Source organism: Chlorocebus sabaeus, chromosome 15 (assembly GCF_047675955.1).
Source record: "Chlorocebus sabaeus isolate Y175 chromosome 15, mChlSab1.0.hap1, whole genome shotgun sequence".
Classification (NCBI taxonomy): Eukaryota; Metazoa; Chordata; class Mammalia; order Primates; family Cercopithecidae; genus Chlorocebus; species Chlorocebus sabaeus.
Window position 1 is genome coordinate 61,856,648 of NC_132918.1, and position 16,736 is coordinate 61,873,383.

General features: G+C 41.8%; 1 protein-coding gene across 4 annotated transcripts in view; it reads right to left on the reverse strand.

The window, feature by feature from the left end:
* The window catches only part of RFTN1 (raftlin, lipid raft linker 1), a 202,439-nt gene that overhangs the window by 68,008 nt on the left and 117,695 nt on the right, over positions 1-16,736 (reverse strand). The window lies entirely within an intron of this gene.

Genomic DNA, 16,736 nt, shown 5'->3' on the forward strand with positions numbered 1-16,736 from the left:
AATAAGATAGCATAGGGCAGGTTGATGGAGATCTCTAAATCTAAACCTGACTAGGCATGAAATAAAAGATGGGTACAGGCTCCCAAATGACAGCGAGCCCCAAAAAGAAACAAGACAAGTAGGACTTCATCTGGTATTGATTCCAGGTCCTACATGAGAGGCTGAAGTGTGGTAGGGAGGCTTTCGGCCATCACTGTTGCCCAGGTAAAGGAAATCTCCCCCACTGTGTTTTGAGGAGAACTGCTACACACCAGGTAAGGGAGGTTATATCTATAACTGATGGATTTATTTTCTGTAAGTTATATAATAAACTTAAAGAAATGCCTGTAACTAATGAGCTGATTAATGCTAGGAATCAGAAACTTACTGCAAAAAAAAAAAATAGAGAGAGCTGTGCTGTACAATATGGTAGCCACTAGCCACATGTGGCTATTTAAATTTAAATTAATTCAAATAAAATAAAATTTAAATATTCCTCTCCTTAGTCACATGAGTCACACTTCAAGCGCCCACCAGCCACTTGTGGCTAGTGATGACCCCATGGACAGTGCAGGTGTAGAACATACCCATCATCATAGAAAGTTCTATTGGGTAGCTCTGCTATAGAGCATAGTAAATCACATAAAATACTGAATAATAGAGTTTTTGACAGTGATTTCTGAGGCATATAAGATGGAGTAAATCCTAGACTCACATCCACATACTTATATACCCTAGATCAGACCACTGCCCACTCCGGCCCTCCCTCACAACTCACACGCCACCGATCCGTGACAACATACACAGCACACACAGGGAGCCCACAGCAGAGGCATGCTCTAGATGTCAAGAACAGGCACAAAAATGCCGTCCTGGGTTGCAGTTACATGTGAGTCTTTACAGTGAATATTTTATCAGACACACACAACCCTTCCCATCTTGTCACCTACACTCTTGTACAACTTTCTGAAAAGGGAGGCTTAAAAATAACACGGGTTTGAGCTCACATCTGAAGCTGCCTTTAGTTTTGACATGTTAACACTTAGCTGCAGAGATGGGAAACTTTGCCAGGCACTGCTGGATGTTTAGCTCCGTTTTGGGGCCACAAGGAAAGATCATGTAAACTTTCTGCTGTTGTGGTTTTCTCTTTTAGCGACTGAGAGGTCTTAGAATCCACCCTTGGACAAAGGGTTTGAAGACTTAAAAGCTTTGGACCTGGCTCTGCTACTCAGTAGTTATATTATTGGTCAAATCAGTTGATTTATTTTAGCTTCAGTTTCTTCATCTATAAAATGGAGATACTAATATTCATTTATTCATTCCATAACTACTTACTGAATACCAATTGTATGCTGGGCACTAGGTTCTGGGCAAACAGCAGTGAGTTAAACAGGCACTATCCCTCTTGAACTTAATATTAAACAGGCACTATTCCCTTTTCAATTTAATGTGTGTTGGTCTTACTCAAGGGGTAACTGAGGGACTCTGAAGAGTTTTATTCCATCCTTCTTGAACTGTTTGTACTCAAGTTTGAGGAACCACAGCTTGTCCTCAGATCCCTGGCAGGGCTAAGTTGAGGAGAAGAGGTATCCGTTTATTCTCCTCTGCTACTCGGGGTGACTAGAGGCAAGCTTGAGAAATACCGTAAGAACTCAGCAAACTGTAATCTCCTGAAAAAACAAAAAGAAAGAGGTGGAACACAGCCTTCCAGTAGAAGCAGAGAACAGATTCATCCTTTGGTAGCTCAGTTCAGGACAGGGATTTCTGATCAAAGGATCATTTGCCTACATTATCTGTGTTAATGGACTCAGTTCTTTCACTGAGACTGTGCCTATATCACCATTCACAGCAAATGAAGTGCATGGGAGTTAGGGATCGGTAGGACTGAGAGGTGTCAGTAAAGCCCCATCCCCCACAGATCTTCGGATGGCTTTTAGTGCTCCCCAAAACCCAATCCACCAGGAGGCTCCAATCCAGTGTCAAAACTCTAAATCACAGATACAAATGGGAAGTGAACAAGGAAGGTCCTGCCTGTGAGGAACAACGCAATGGTCTCTCCAAGACCAGTTAGGTGGTCAGCACAGTGGGGCCAGAGCTGGACTTAAGAAGACCTAGAACCAGGGTCTCAGCACTGTCAGCACACTTGCTCCAAGTTTCATTCCTACTTTTATCTGTTGGCATCATTCTTCTTTCTTATCTAGGACTAATTTTTTCTATGTAGCAGAAAAGATGTCCATTGCCACCTTCTGAGTTTTCCTGCTAACAGCTTAATCACTGGAGGTAGAATGTCTAAACTTCCTGGTTGCCCAAAGCAAAAGATCCCAGGGAAGGGCTCTGATTGGCCCAGCTTAGGTCAGATGTCCACTTCTGGGCCAACTGACTTTGACCAGGGTACATGGTGGCTCCCTTGGAAACCATCTAATTGGATTGCAGGAACAAAGAAGCTCTCAAAAGAAGAATTTCAGGGCAGACAAAATAAATATTTAAATATCTATCACACACACACACATATATATATTTATCTATATATATCACCTGGTATGAAATAAAATGTGAAATTTGCTCATGACTCACACATACTAAAATGAAGAAGAGCATATAAGGCAACTGAAATTTATGCCAAACAAAACTATGCATGTAAGTCCACATCTGTTTTAGTCAAAATGTTTTAGTCAAAATTTTGGTGTCAGTGCTCTAGGTTATTTGTATGCATAGACACAGCATTCTTCTACTTTACAGAGGATATCTTTGCATATCTCCTTCTGGTCTGCTCAACATTGTTTACTAAGAACACTTTTTTGAATCACCAAGCCAACCCAAGCCATTCCACTGCACAGAGTAGTTTGTCATAGTAGATGCATGCCCTGACCAGGAGGGCACAAAGAGTCAACATGCTGGAGTAGTCAGGAGTCACCTCTGGCAGATTTTCCTTGGCCCAGAACATCCCAATCTCCCTCAGTGTATGCCCATCAGCAGAATTCAACATGGTTGTCTGCACTCAGAACAGGATTCTGGAGCAAAGATGACCTTGGCCCATGAGAACTGCCATCATCCAAGTAGGACCACTAAGGAAAATAACTGGCAGGAGAGTCTGCTGCCCCCTGCAAGGCTGCAAGACCCCCAGGCTTCCATTAAATACTGCTGCACACCCACAAGGAAATTGATAAATCAAACCTCAAAACATTATGTTAGCAAAGCATTTAAAGAGACTTTCGTCATAGTCCCGTGGGAGTCAAAGAATGCATGCCAGCCTTCCCAGTCTGTTAGTTCTGTGGCTGCCAAAATCCGTGATTGGTAACCATAGATTTAACCTTACCTGCAGGTAAAATCTGTGCATACGGAAATGGTTTGGGAGAAGGATTCCTATGAGAAACAGGGCTAGCAAAAGTAAAGAGGCGAGAAAGCCTCAGAAGTTACGCAGGGAAGAGGAAATGTTCAGTGTGCTTGAGCTGAAAATCCGTAATTACAATGTACTGAGAGCTTATTGTATGCCCAACACTGTTTTAAAGGCTATACATGGATTAACTCATTTAATCCTTATAATAATAACAATAGGTATTATTTTTCATCCCTGTCTTACAGATTAGAGAACTGAGGCACAGAGATGTTGGGCAACTTCCCCAAGGTCAGACAACTAGTAAAGGGCAAGTAGGATTCAAACCTAGGCAGCTGGCTCCAGAGCCCACATTGCTACCTGTTACACTGCTCAGCACTGTATTCACAATGTTCCTACACTCTAAGCTGTACTGGGAAATACCAGGGCTAGATTGAGAGTCTTGCATCTTTAGAGTCTGGACTTTTTATTCTGAAGGCAATGAGATGCCATCATGACTTCTGAGCAAAGTGACATGATCAGGCCTGTCCTAAGGACAATAAATCTGCCCACAGGATGTGGTATGGATTGAGGTGGGGGTTGGTAACAGAGCAAGGAGACAGGAGGCAAAGGACATGGCTGGGGCCCGGAAGTAACTGCAGAGCTCATGAGAAAGGTCATAAGAGCCTACACTTGCTATGGGAAAGGATGCGAGAAATCCATGGGAGACGAAAAGTAGAGGCAGCATTCTGTGAACCACCACAGGATGCTGATTTGTCAAACAACTGAAGCAAAAAGTGAAATAATCATCACGCTCAGATGACAAGCATGAACTTGGACTGTCTGAACAGGCTGGGACATATAGTCACCTAGTTCCACGTGACCAGCAGTGAAGACCCAGAAAGCTGCTTTAAGAGGCACGCAAATGACTGTTCCTTCTCCTCCTTCCCTGTCCAGCACATGACCCACTGCTTCCATCACTCTCCTGCTATTATATCCTTGGCTTTCTCTGTCTGACACATTCCACAAATGTCACATCCATCCAATCCACCCAGAGCCACAAGGAGGAGGGCTCAAGGTCTCCCACCAAGGCTGAGGCCACACGGCCATCCCGCAGTGGCTCCCTTCATCCCTGGTCAGCTGTCTTGTGCTTCCCCAAGGCTTTCTCCCCTCTCCTGGGCCCCACCCTCTCCCCACTTTCCCACCATTTTCCAGAGATGACTTAAAGACAAAATCAAGGTCAGAAGCTGAGAAACCCATACCCATGTCCTCTTCTGGCCCTCCACTCTTTGTCCCCAGCATCAATGGGACCTGGTTAAGGCAAAACCCAGGCCATGGAGCTCATGTTTTCTGGTTCCCTGGAAGACCCAACTCTACTTAGGACCACTTCTCGCTTCGATATCCTCAATCAATCAATCAATCAATCAATCTCTCCCTCTCTCTCTCCTGGCTCTCACTCAGCATACAACTAAATTCAAGTTATCTTTTTTTAAAAAAAGAAAAAGAGGAAAGAATCCAATCAACAACACAGAAAGTAAGCCTCGTCCACCCACCCCTGCCTCACTGATTCCACCTCCACTCTCTGGCTTCTGCACTGCCTCCCCACGGGCAGCTCCCCACAGCCCTCCTGTGACCTCCATGATGCCAAATTCCACAGGCTCTTCAGCCCTCACCACCCCATCCTCTCTGGCAACTCATGCATTCCCTCCTCCTGGAGATGCTGTTCCCTGGCCTCACCACCACCTTTCTGCTGGTTTTCTTCCTGCATGCTGGCCTGTGTACAGCCCTCACAGCAGCCAGGCTGGTATCTGAAAGATGTGAGCCAGTTAAGGCTGCTCGTTTTAACTCTCCAACAGTGTCCCATTTAGAATAAGATTCCCAACCTGAAGCCGGCCCACAGAGTCCAACAACCCTTGCCCCTGAACTGGGCCTTGCCCACCTCTCAGGCCACATCCCACACTCCTGACACCTTCATAAGCCTTTGTCATTGTTCCCCCACCCTCCTCACCCCCCGCCACCAAAGTTTGTTCCCATCAGGGGGCCTCAGCACTTTGCAGATGCCTCTGTGTTTGGGGTGCTGTTCCCCACTCCATCTCCCTACAACTGGTTTTCCTAGCTGGATGAGAGCTCTATGAGGACAGGCACTTTGTCTGTTTTGCCTCCTGCTTTGTCCTCAGCATCTGGAACTGTTCCTGGTACACAGTAAGTACTCAGTGGGCATTTATTAAAAGAACAAATAGGTACGAGATTAAATTCTCAGTATCTGAGGTTACCCCCAAGTGGAAACGTCTATGAGTCTACAGTTTCAGGAAATATCCATCTGGGACCAATAATGTTTTATCTATATATTCATTTGAAACTCAGAAAACTTGCACATCAATTGCTACTCCTATAATCTTAACAGTGAAGAAAACTGAGGCCTAGAGACATTAAGGGGGTTGCAGGTCCAGAGACATGTCTCAAGAAAGCATTGCTGTTAAAATGTGCAGTTCTTGGGTTTTCAGTCCATCTCTTAAGAAACCAAGTCAGTCTGCTCCTCAGGAAAAAGAAAAGAGGCAGCCATAAGTGATTTGTTAATATCAGTACTTTTTATCGAGGTAAAAAATGCCTCATAATCAGGCATACCCATGGGCCTTTTTTCACAAAGGCACTAAGATAAGGCAATGTAGGTCCCCCAAAAAACCAAAAAGACAGCTTTTTGGAGTTGCTGAGGTTGATAACCCTATTTTTATACTTTGGTAATATCAGTGACCTTGGAATTACAAGCTTGGGGTTAAGAACTCAAGGGTTAAGACTCCCTGGAACATTCTGGAAAACCAGCTTTAGAGTCTTCATTGAACTCAAATCTCAGCACTACAGTTAAATGAGTGAGTCAAAAAAACGTAAGTTTAAAGAATTTAACCAGGAGCAGATGTTTCTCTTCACACCACACTGCTTTAACATCCAGTATTCGTGACTTTTTTTCCCTCCACCATTCCCTGATTTATACATAGGCTTCCAAAGCATTAATGAAACGCACTTTAACAAAATGTTGAGATGGTGCCATTGGGCATTGCTATCCTAGTTTTAACCCTTGGTTAAAAAATACTTTGTGATTCCCATGACTCCAGACCAACAAAAATATAACAGGGTCCTAATGACATTTGAAACTCCCATGGTAAACAAGGCAGTTAAACTAAGTACTTGGGGATGGTTTTCATTACAATGTGCTAAAAAAATGAATGTTTTATTGTTCTTTTGTAAATACCCTGGAGAACCCTGGGATGGTTTTTCTGGAAGATGGAAATGATTTGAGAGAGTTTCAGAGCACATGAAGATATGTGATCCCTTTGAGTAACAAATAGGAGATGGGTTTTTTTTGAGGGGGAGGGAAGGAGCAGCTTTGCATTAACAGCTAAGGAGAATTATACATTTAAAGATTATCTTCAATGTCCAATAACCCTTATATTCAATACTGAATTTATTTCCACTTCTTGCCTTCATTTTTATTTGTTACGTATTCTCAAAGTTCTCTCCCAGTAGAAGAATGAACCAGAAATGAACATAAGCATGTCGGAATTCATGTATGTGGCAGACTGTATTTTCCAAAGATGACCACAACAATGTCTCTCGTTCCACATGGTCTGCTGGAACCTCGTCATTCCTCTGTCAAGAGCTGGAACCCATGTCCCCTCTACTTCAACCACTATGGGTCCTTATGACAGCCTCAACCAATGAGTAGGTGAAAAGGACCCTTATGGGACTTCTAAGGTATAGTCATCAAAATTCCATGAACATCCACCTTCTTCTCTTGGGATGCCTGCTCTTAGAACCTACCTGCTCTGTTTTGAGGAAGGCTTAGCAGTCTGTGGAGAGGCCTATAACCAACACCAACTTGCCAGCCATGAGTGTGCCATCTTGAAAGTAGATCCCCTAGCTACCACCAAACAACCCAGTTGATACCATGTGAAATGGAGATTAGCTGCCTCTGCCAAGTACTGCCCAAGTTGCAGATTTGTAAGCAAAATAAATGACTGCTATTGTTTTAAGCCAATATGTTTTGGGGTGGTTTGTTACACAGCAGTAGACATCTTTTAAAATACAGTAATCATCACTAATCCACACCCATAGGAAATACCAGACTGCAATGATTTTGTAAAGTGTAAAATCTACAATTCTTTATAAAAGATGCAGTTAGCAGCACACTCAAATACACAGAAATGTAAACAAGGATAACACAAAAGCTCCCAAGGAGTGAGCCATCAGAGATCTGCTTTAATAAAGAGGTAAGAGCAATTTGTAATTAGCCTCTCAGTTTGTGATGGTACATCCAAACTGCTGGAACAAGCAGGTACCCTTGAGGTAAATAAACACTGCCCCTGCAGCGTGGCTTATATTATTAATTGGTTTAGCAAACCTGTAGGCAAACTTAGGCTTAGTTCTTGTTTATCACAAGTTACAAATGTGCAGAGCATGAATTAATGATGATACTTTACTATTCAAAAGCGATACAGAATGATGCCCACATTCCCAGGCACCATCAGAGTCAGAAAGGGTCACAGAGACTCCTGTGCTTGAAACTTAAAAAAAATATATCCATCTGTGTTATTCTTAAGGTATCATAACGAGAAGCTGTCACTGCCCTCTGGGGAGTGTCTTAGAAGTTAGTCAGAGTACACAGTATATCTCATTCAAAACGGGAAGTCATTGGAAACAAAATTTCTACACCAACTGAATGATGAATAATTCCATCAAAAAACTAACTTTATTTCCACTAGGAATATATGTAAACATTTTCTTTTAAAGTTTTTCCATCTCTTCAGGTGTTTTCCATCTGACTTCTACTCCCTGTATCCTCCATATGACAACCTTTTTCTCTCTGAAGCATCTTTCCTTCGAACAGCTCCTTTGACTGCTTTTGCTTTTGCCCAATAACATCCCTACCCCCCCTTCAATACCATCACTATCACCCTTACCAAGACCATCACTAGTACCCCAGTGAATAACACCTCCATCACCCGCATCCCTAACATCCACACTACCCACCTCCCCCCAGCTACCTTTTCAAAACTAGGAATGCTGCTAGCAGGCTAAGATGTAGATTGGGAAGTAATTAATTAGATGGGAAACCTCAGATTAATTCTATTTTCTCATTATTTCTTATGCTAAATTTATAATAATGAATTACTAAAATACTTGAATCTTTTGTCCAACTTACATATCCTGGGTTACTTGTACAGAATACAGTACCACCCCTGTAATGGTAATATGCCCTTTTTCTCATTCTTTTAAACACATAAGAAGTCAAAAGTGATCCAACAAATGAATCATTTAAAGTTTAGATTTTTCTCACAACAGATTTTTTCCACTGGAGTGTCAGAAGGCAACATTTATTTTTAACCTTAAAAGGAAAACAAACTTTGTAAAAATAATAGCCCTTATATTGAGCTCCAATTACAGTTGTTAGGTAAGTGGGAGGACAAAAATAGTTACCAATCAATCAACAAACATTGCCATACTGAATGAAGAACAGAGGGAATAGTAAGATGTACCCAGAAAAATTCACAAAATGAGGGTATATGGCACCAAAACTCAGCAGACCACTATCATAAACCTGAACTAATCAAATAAGGCTCTTTGATAATGAAGGGAAAGTCATTTAAAAGCTGGATTGACCATAGACTCACAGAGTATCAGAGCTATAGGGAATCCTAGAGATTATCATTTTAGTGCAAAGGTTTTGTTTTACGAGGAAGAAAGCTAAGAATTTCAGAAAGTGAAACGTCCCACCTAATGGCTGCCTAAGTTATTAGGTAGTGGGTTTCTTTTCACTGGAATCAGGAGAGAACTCTGGAGTTGGGTTTAAAGTTCCAGATTCCTCCTTGAGGAGGCAAGTCAGTTTCAGTAATTGAGTATCTCATCTCCAAGTGCTTTCTCCCTCCCTGCAGTGCCCTCTAGCCATCTTCAGCCCTGCTGACTCCAATCCTAATGGGATCTGGCTCTTTGAGTGGGAATTCTCCCAAAGGTAGAAAAGGGGAAAACCTTACGTGGGTTGTAATTCTGTCATACTGATTCTCAAAACCCTCAGAAAAGATTCTACATAATCACAAGCAATAAAAATGAAACCTTCCAGTGTCGGGGGAAGATACAGCAGGCAGCCTAACTGCCTGCCAGGATACACTCCATTTCTCAGATGAGACACCCACCCTCACATGCCACGATGTTAGTTCAAATTCCCACACTCATTATCTGTGCTGGATCCCAGACAGGAGGTGTCACCGAGGGGGGATGTTCAGCACCTCTGAACACACAGATGGGCAAGTTCAACCTGTGCTGTAACCAGTCAGCTGCCCCATGTGTTCACTGACGGTGCATAATTAACACTCAAAACATGTTCCAGCTCATAAAAAGTTTACATATATAAGTATATATTACATATATATAAAAGTATATATTACTTATACATAAAAGTTATATGTGTGTATATATGTACACAAATACATATATATGCATATATGTCTATCATAAATAAAAGTCTGGAAATTTTCCTGGTGATAACAGCAAATTCCATATTTGTAAATTTGTCTGCTGGGACGTATGAAGCATTAACAGGTGATATCCAACTCTCAGAAGTCACTTCCAGGGAGGGTTTTTCAAGTCTCAACCACGCCAAACACTGAAAAAAGCTACTTGGAGTTGCAAGAAAAGAAAATGTGTGAGCCTCCTAACCCTCTGTACTTTATCTTCATTGCATCACCGTTCAAAGCGTCTGTTCCCATACAATTCTGAGGCCTGCTGGCCTTGGAAACACACAGGCTCTTGCTCTTTCATTCCATAAGTATTCACTGAACACATGCTAAATGACCGATTCTGAGCTCAGCATCAAAAAACAAACAAAGACAAGAAACAATACACAAAATAACTAAAAACAGTAACGTGTCTTAAGAGGTGACAAGAACTGAATTCAGGTAAAAGGAAACTAGAGGAGACTAAAGGGAATCCAAAATACTAGGGTAGGGAGGGACAGGAGGCAAGTTGCTCTTTTAAAGATGGGTGGGAAAGTAGGTGCACTGAGGTAACCTGGAACGAAGATTTGAAGGAGGTGAAGGAGTTAGCCAAGCAGATATCTAGGTACAGATGCACCATAGACGTTATGTTCACTGCCAAGAATGAGACCAATATTCACTAACTACAGCATGAAACTCCAATGCACATAAGCTGGAAAGTGAAATACACCATTTATAAACATTCATACACTATACAGCCTGGATATAACCTAATGATCTCCTGGATTTTACTCCCTAAAATGTTATTTCTCAAAAATGAGAGAATTGCTCTGACATTTATATACTTTCAAGATCTCTCACAATATAAGGACTCTCTCGGTTACTTTATTTTGAACAGCAAGATGCTTATTGGGGAAAACATATTCATCAAAGCTAGTTTGGGACATTTATTGAAGTAAGCTGATGGACTTTTTTGTTTTGAGATGGAGTCTTGCTTTGTCGTCCAGGCTGTAGTGCAGTGGCACAATCTTGGCTCACTGCAAGCTCCACCTCCCGGGTTCACGCCATTCTCCTGCCTCAGCCTCCCAAGTAGCTGGGACTACAGGCGCCCGCCACCACGGCTGGCTATTTTTTTATATTTTTAGTAGAGATGGGGTTTCACTGTTAGCCAGGATCGTCTCAATCTCCTAACCTCATGATCCGCCCGCCTCGGCCTCCCAAAGTGCTGGGATTACAGGCATGAGCCACTCTGCCCTGCTGGACTTTTTTTTAAGGAGGAAAATAAATCTAAGAAAAAATTAAAATAATTCCTACAACATGGAAAACAATTCGGGGTGCTATAGTAGGCAATCTTCTTAAAGATGGTTTTAAAAAAGCAATGCAGGGCTGGGTATGGTGGCTCATACCTGTTATCCCAGCACTTTGGGAGGCTGGAGTGGGAGGATCACTTGAGGCCAGGAAAGGCATCTGAGACCAGCCTGGATAACACAGCATGACCCCATCTCTATTAAAAAAAAAAAAAAAAAATCTTTAAAAAACTTGCTGGGTGTGGTGGTGCACACCCGTAGTCCTAGCTACTTGGGAGGCTGAGCAGGGAGGATAGCTTGAGCTCAGGGTTTGAAGTTATAGTGAGCTATAACTACACCACTGCACTCCAGCTTGGACAGCACAGTGAGACCCTATCCCTTAAAAACAAACAAAAACAAAGCAAGGCAGGAATTCTACACACAAATGAACACAAATGAGCCACTGAGACATGAATGAATCTCACAGTCACAGTGCTGAGCAAAAGATGCCATTTATGCAAACAGGCAAAGCCACCCTTTGGTGTTAGAAGTTAGAGATTTCCTTTGGAAGGGGAGCGGGGAATTGTGGGTGTGTCCACAGGAAGGGTTCAGGCTGTTGCTCCTGCTCTATTAATATTTCTTGACTTGAGTGTTGGTTACTCAGGTGTGTTCATTTTGTGCTAACTCACTGAGCTGTACACTTAAGATTTATGCACTCTCCTGTATTGATGTTATCTTCAATAAAAAGAGGTGTTCTCTATTTTTTTTTTTAAGAGCAATGTGAAGTGTTTCTATTATGGAGATTTCTTATTGACATATGAGGGGAACAAGAAAAAACAACTATCCTAATGTGATGTGAATGAGCACTATGACTCAGGACAGAGTTTCCAGAGAGAGCATCATTTATGAATTTTAAAAGTGCTGAATCCCAAACAATTTGGAAGAAAGTAAATAGGATGAGCTTGAAACTGTGTTAGATGGCCCTGAAAATCATGCTGGTGATGATAAAGGCACCCAAGTGTAACAATGCATGAAAAAAAATAGTACAGAAATAAAATTGTTCTGTGAGATATAAACATAGGGGAAAAGCACCATTTCCAAGTTTATACAATTTATATGACTTAAAATATGCATGTGCAACTCAATATTATAAGCAGAAATTATCTCAAATATATTCCTAAAATGTTATATGCCAAAGTTGGCCCCAAACTTTTTAAAAATTTTCATGGAAAAAACAGGAGACTGTCTTTTAGATCTTGATATATATGCCTTATATTGCTCTGTGCTCTGCCTCCCCTTATGATTGAGAAGACTCAATCACAAATGCTTTGTGTCAACTTAGAAATTATGAAAAACTGAAAATTGTTTAAATAAATGAATTCTGCAAAAATACGCTGTCCAAGATAGTAGCCATTAGCCACATGTGGCAATCAAGCACTTAAAATACGACTCATGAGACCAAGGAGCTAAATTTTTTTTTTTTTTTTTTTTTTTTTTAAAGGGACAGGGTATCACTGTGTTGCCCAGGCTGGAATGCAGTGGTGTGATCATAGCTCACTGTAACTTTGAACTCCTGGAATCAAGCTATCCATCCCCCTCAGCCTCCTGAGTGGCTGAGATTACAGGCATGCACCACCATGCTCAGCTAATTTTATTTTTATTTTTGTAGAGACAGGGTCTTGCTATGTTGCCCAGAATAGTCTCAAACTTCTGGCCTTAAGCGATCCTCCTGCCTCTAATTTTAATTTTAGAACGAAAGCAATACGAAATATTTTTCTGTTAAGTACAACTTTACTTTGTAGAATATTACACTTTAATTATCGAAAAGTAAACATCCAAATTGAGATGTGATTCAAATGACACCAGATTTTCAAGACTTCGGCCTCCCAAAATGCTGAGATTACAAGTGTGAAAGTCTGATGTCACTTGAAGCCTTGAAGGAAACCTGTAAAAACTTGTAAAAATTTTTTAAAAAGTAAAACATTTCATTATATGTTAAAAAGATAATATTTTGGATATATTGGGTTAAATAAGATATATTACTAAAGTTAATTTCACTCTTGTTTTTACTTAACATGACTATTAGATTTAAAATATACATAGATGGTTCACTTTATATTTTATAAGACAGCGTTGCTAAGGAATAAAATGCCATTTTTGATCAGACACCTCAGGGGAGAGATAAAGAAAAATCAAACCTGGAAAGACTGATATTTGAAGATCTGATTAACAGTATGGCAGACAAAGTCCAGGAGTTGGGAGAAATATGAGAAAGCAGAAAGGAAAGGGAGAAACCAGTGCATCTTTTTTAAATTTTTAGAATTAGAAAAAATTTTTTTTAGAAACAGGATTTTTCTCTGTCACCCAGGCTGGAGTGCAGCAGCATGATCCTAGATCAGTTAGTGCATCTATTAAGAGAAAGTGGTCAGATTACCTGGGGCTGATCCAGACAGCAGAGCAAATTCTATCTACAATTCCACAGCTGTCAACAAATCCAATTGACCTAGTTTTTGCTAGGTGTTAGAAGATTGCTATATCTGTTATTAAAGACACAAGAAGAATGGCAGAAGTGCTGAGCACATGTCTTTCTAGAGTGAAAAAAGAAAGGAGGGAGTTTTTAATTGCTCTGCTCCAAATCTTCCCTCCATTAGAGGTTTCAGTGAGGATTAGAAAACACACAGTTACACCAAATGTCTGGGACAGGAAGATTTGTTTTAAAGGAACCAAGAAAATGCAATAAAATACTAGATTCATTTGAACCTATGGCAATTTTGTTCTTTTGGAAACAGCCAGGATTAGTACTCATTTTAAAAAGAGGGCTGAGCACGGTGACTCACACCTGTAATCCTAGCACTTTGGGAGGTCAAGGTGGGTGGATGACCTGAGGTCAGGAGTTTGAGACCAACCTGGCCAACATGGTGAAACCCTGTCTCCACTAAAAATACAAAAATTAGCTGGGTGTGGTGGCAGGTGCCTGTAATCCCAGCTACTTGAGAGGCTGAGGCAGGAGAATTGCTTGAACCTGGGAGGCAGAGGTTGCAGTGAACTGAGATTGCACCATTGTACTCCACAGCCCGGGCGAAAAGAGTGAAACTCCGTCTCAAAAAAACAAAACAAAACAAAAAAGAAAACCTGTCAACAGATGAATGGAGGAAAAATTGTAAGAGGTGTGCGCATGTGTGCGTAATGGACTATTATTCAGCCTTAAAAAATATCTTGCCATTTACAACATGGATAAACCTACAGGACAGTATGCTAGTGAAATAAGGCAGACACGAAAAGAAAAATAGAAAAGAAAAATAGTGCATGATCTCACTTATATGTGAAATCAAAAAAAAAAAAAGAAAACATCAAATATATAGAAACAATAAAACACTGGTTACTAGGGCAGAAAGGAATTGGGGAGATGTAGGTCAAAGGGTACGAAATTGAAGATATGCAGGATGAATGAGTCTGGAGATCTAATGCACAGCACAAGGACTACAGTTAATATTTTATTGTATACTGGAAATTTACTGAGAGATTTTTGGCATGCTTACCACAAAAAATGGTAACTATGCAAGATATATTAATTTGCTTAACTATTGTAACCATTTCACTATGTGTATCAAACAGCATGCTGTAAACCTTAAATATGTACAATAAAAATAAAATGTAAAAATAAATAGAAGAGAGAGAAGAAACTGATCCCCCACCCTGCCCACCCCACTGACTACCTGTGATTTTTTTCCATGGTTGGTAGGTGGTCAATAGATCCCTCATTGATTTGGTACATTTTCCAAAGTATGTGCTCATGGTATAGACAGGTATTTGGTGGGTCTGTCTGTCTGTCTGTCTTTCTCTCTTCTCTCTCCTCTCTCTCTCTTTTTTTTTTACTTTCTTTCTCTCACCTTGAAAAATAGAGCGGTATCTGGAGAGGAGGAAAAGCCAGGGGAAAGTTCTCAGGTCATTTTGAAGAATGCCAAGTTAAACTATGCAAGCAAGTTTTGCACCCGGGACCTCTTCAGAGCCTTGACTCTTTTAAGAAGCATCATGGGCCGGGTGCGGTGGCTCATACCTGTAAACCCAGCACTTTGGGAGCTTGAGGTGGGTGGATCTCGACGTTAAGAGATCGAGACCAGCCTGGCCAAAATAGTGAAACCCCGTCTCTACTAAAAATACAAAAAAAAATTAGCTGGGCGTGGTGGCGGGCACCTGTAATCCCAGTTACTCCAGAGGCTGAGGCAGGAGAATGGCTTGAACCCAGGAAGTGGAGGTTGCAGTCAGCCGAGATCACACCACTGCACTCCAGCCTGGGTGACAGAGCGAGACTGTCTCAAAATAAAAGAAGCATCATGACTCTCCAAGAGAGCTTCCAATGTGCACGCCTCCGAAACATACTGGATGAGGAACACTCTTATCCAGGAGCATTCCAGGGAGGGTGCAATCAAGAGCCATTGGCTTGGATGGAAAACAAACTCCAAATCTTCAGCCCTTTTGGCTTCACTCTCAGCCAAAAACAAACACGACTGACTGCTGTGAGCAAGAATGGTTCAGAGACAACAGGGGCCAGAAGCTGCGGGCTGCCCCAGCTCATCCACTGCCAGACTCCTCTGGGACCCATCTCAATAGGGTAGGGACAAGGTAACATCCAGGTGCCCCATGGCCACAGCCAGGTCCGGGAGAAGGAGCTGCTCACCCCTCACCTTCAGGAGCTCCCAGGTTGGCCTAAAATCAACCCAAAACACCGCGCCTCAGGCAAAGTCATGTGAGCCTTGATACCATCAACCTCCTAGCAACAAGCGGAAAGGAGACATTGCCCATCCCCCTGCCTCCCCTCCCCGTGGCTGGAAACTTGAGATGACAGTGTTATGCCAGGCCCAGTCTCTCCCTGGAACAAGGCATTCAGGCTCACACAGCTGCCACCTCCCCTTGGTTACCTTCTGCTTCTCCTCTGGTCATCTGCCTCCTCCACTAGCTCTAGAATAGTTTTACTTCCTTGGATGTAGGGTAATTTCTCTGCAGTGACAGCCACAGGCTGTCCACAGAGCCAACAATAGGCCACTTGTCTATTCTGTGCACATTTTTTAGGGATCCCAAGTTGTTCTTTCTTTCTGATTTAACTACAAGTCATTTTGTTATTATTTCATACGATATGTGCTCCAAATGCTAAAAATTACATAAAATTGCAATGCTTTACATGGGCAAGTTCTAATTCCCTAGTCAGATATTAAAACCAGTTGCTCAATACAAAATTATATTAAGGAGAACAACAAAGATAATTCAGCAAACCCATGAGGGAAAAAAAAAAGAACATCTTAAAATTTTACATTTTTAAAAAAACCACCTTAGAACTATCCTAGGACTAAGGCAGAAACACACAAGACCTCTATGGGATAAACGGCAGCAGTTTTTAATTGTACCCCAAAAACATTTTGGATCAGGCCTTACAAAAATACATGCGGCTTCTGTGGAGTTCACCAGTGACTTCATGGCCACTCCAGCAACGGCTGTTTCTGACATTAGTCTTAGGAGTTAGTGGAAAGGGCTGATAACTCCTCCATGGCTGAAATGCCCTCTTCCCCTGGCTTCCATCCCCCACACTCGGCAAGTTTCCCGCTGACCTCTCTGGCTACTTACTTTTTCTTTTCTCTGAATGCTGGAATTCCCCTGGGCTCAGCCCTAAGGCCTTTT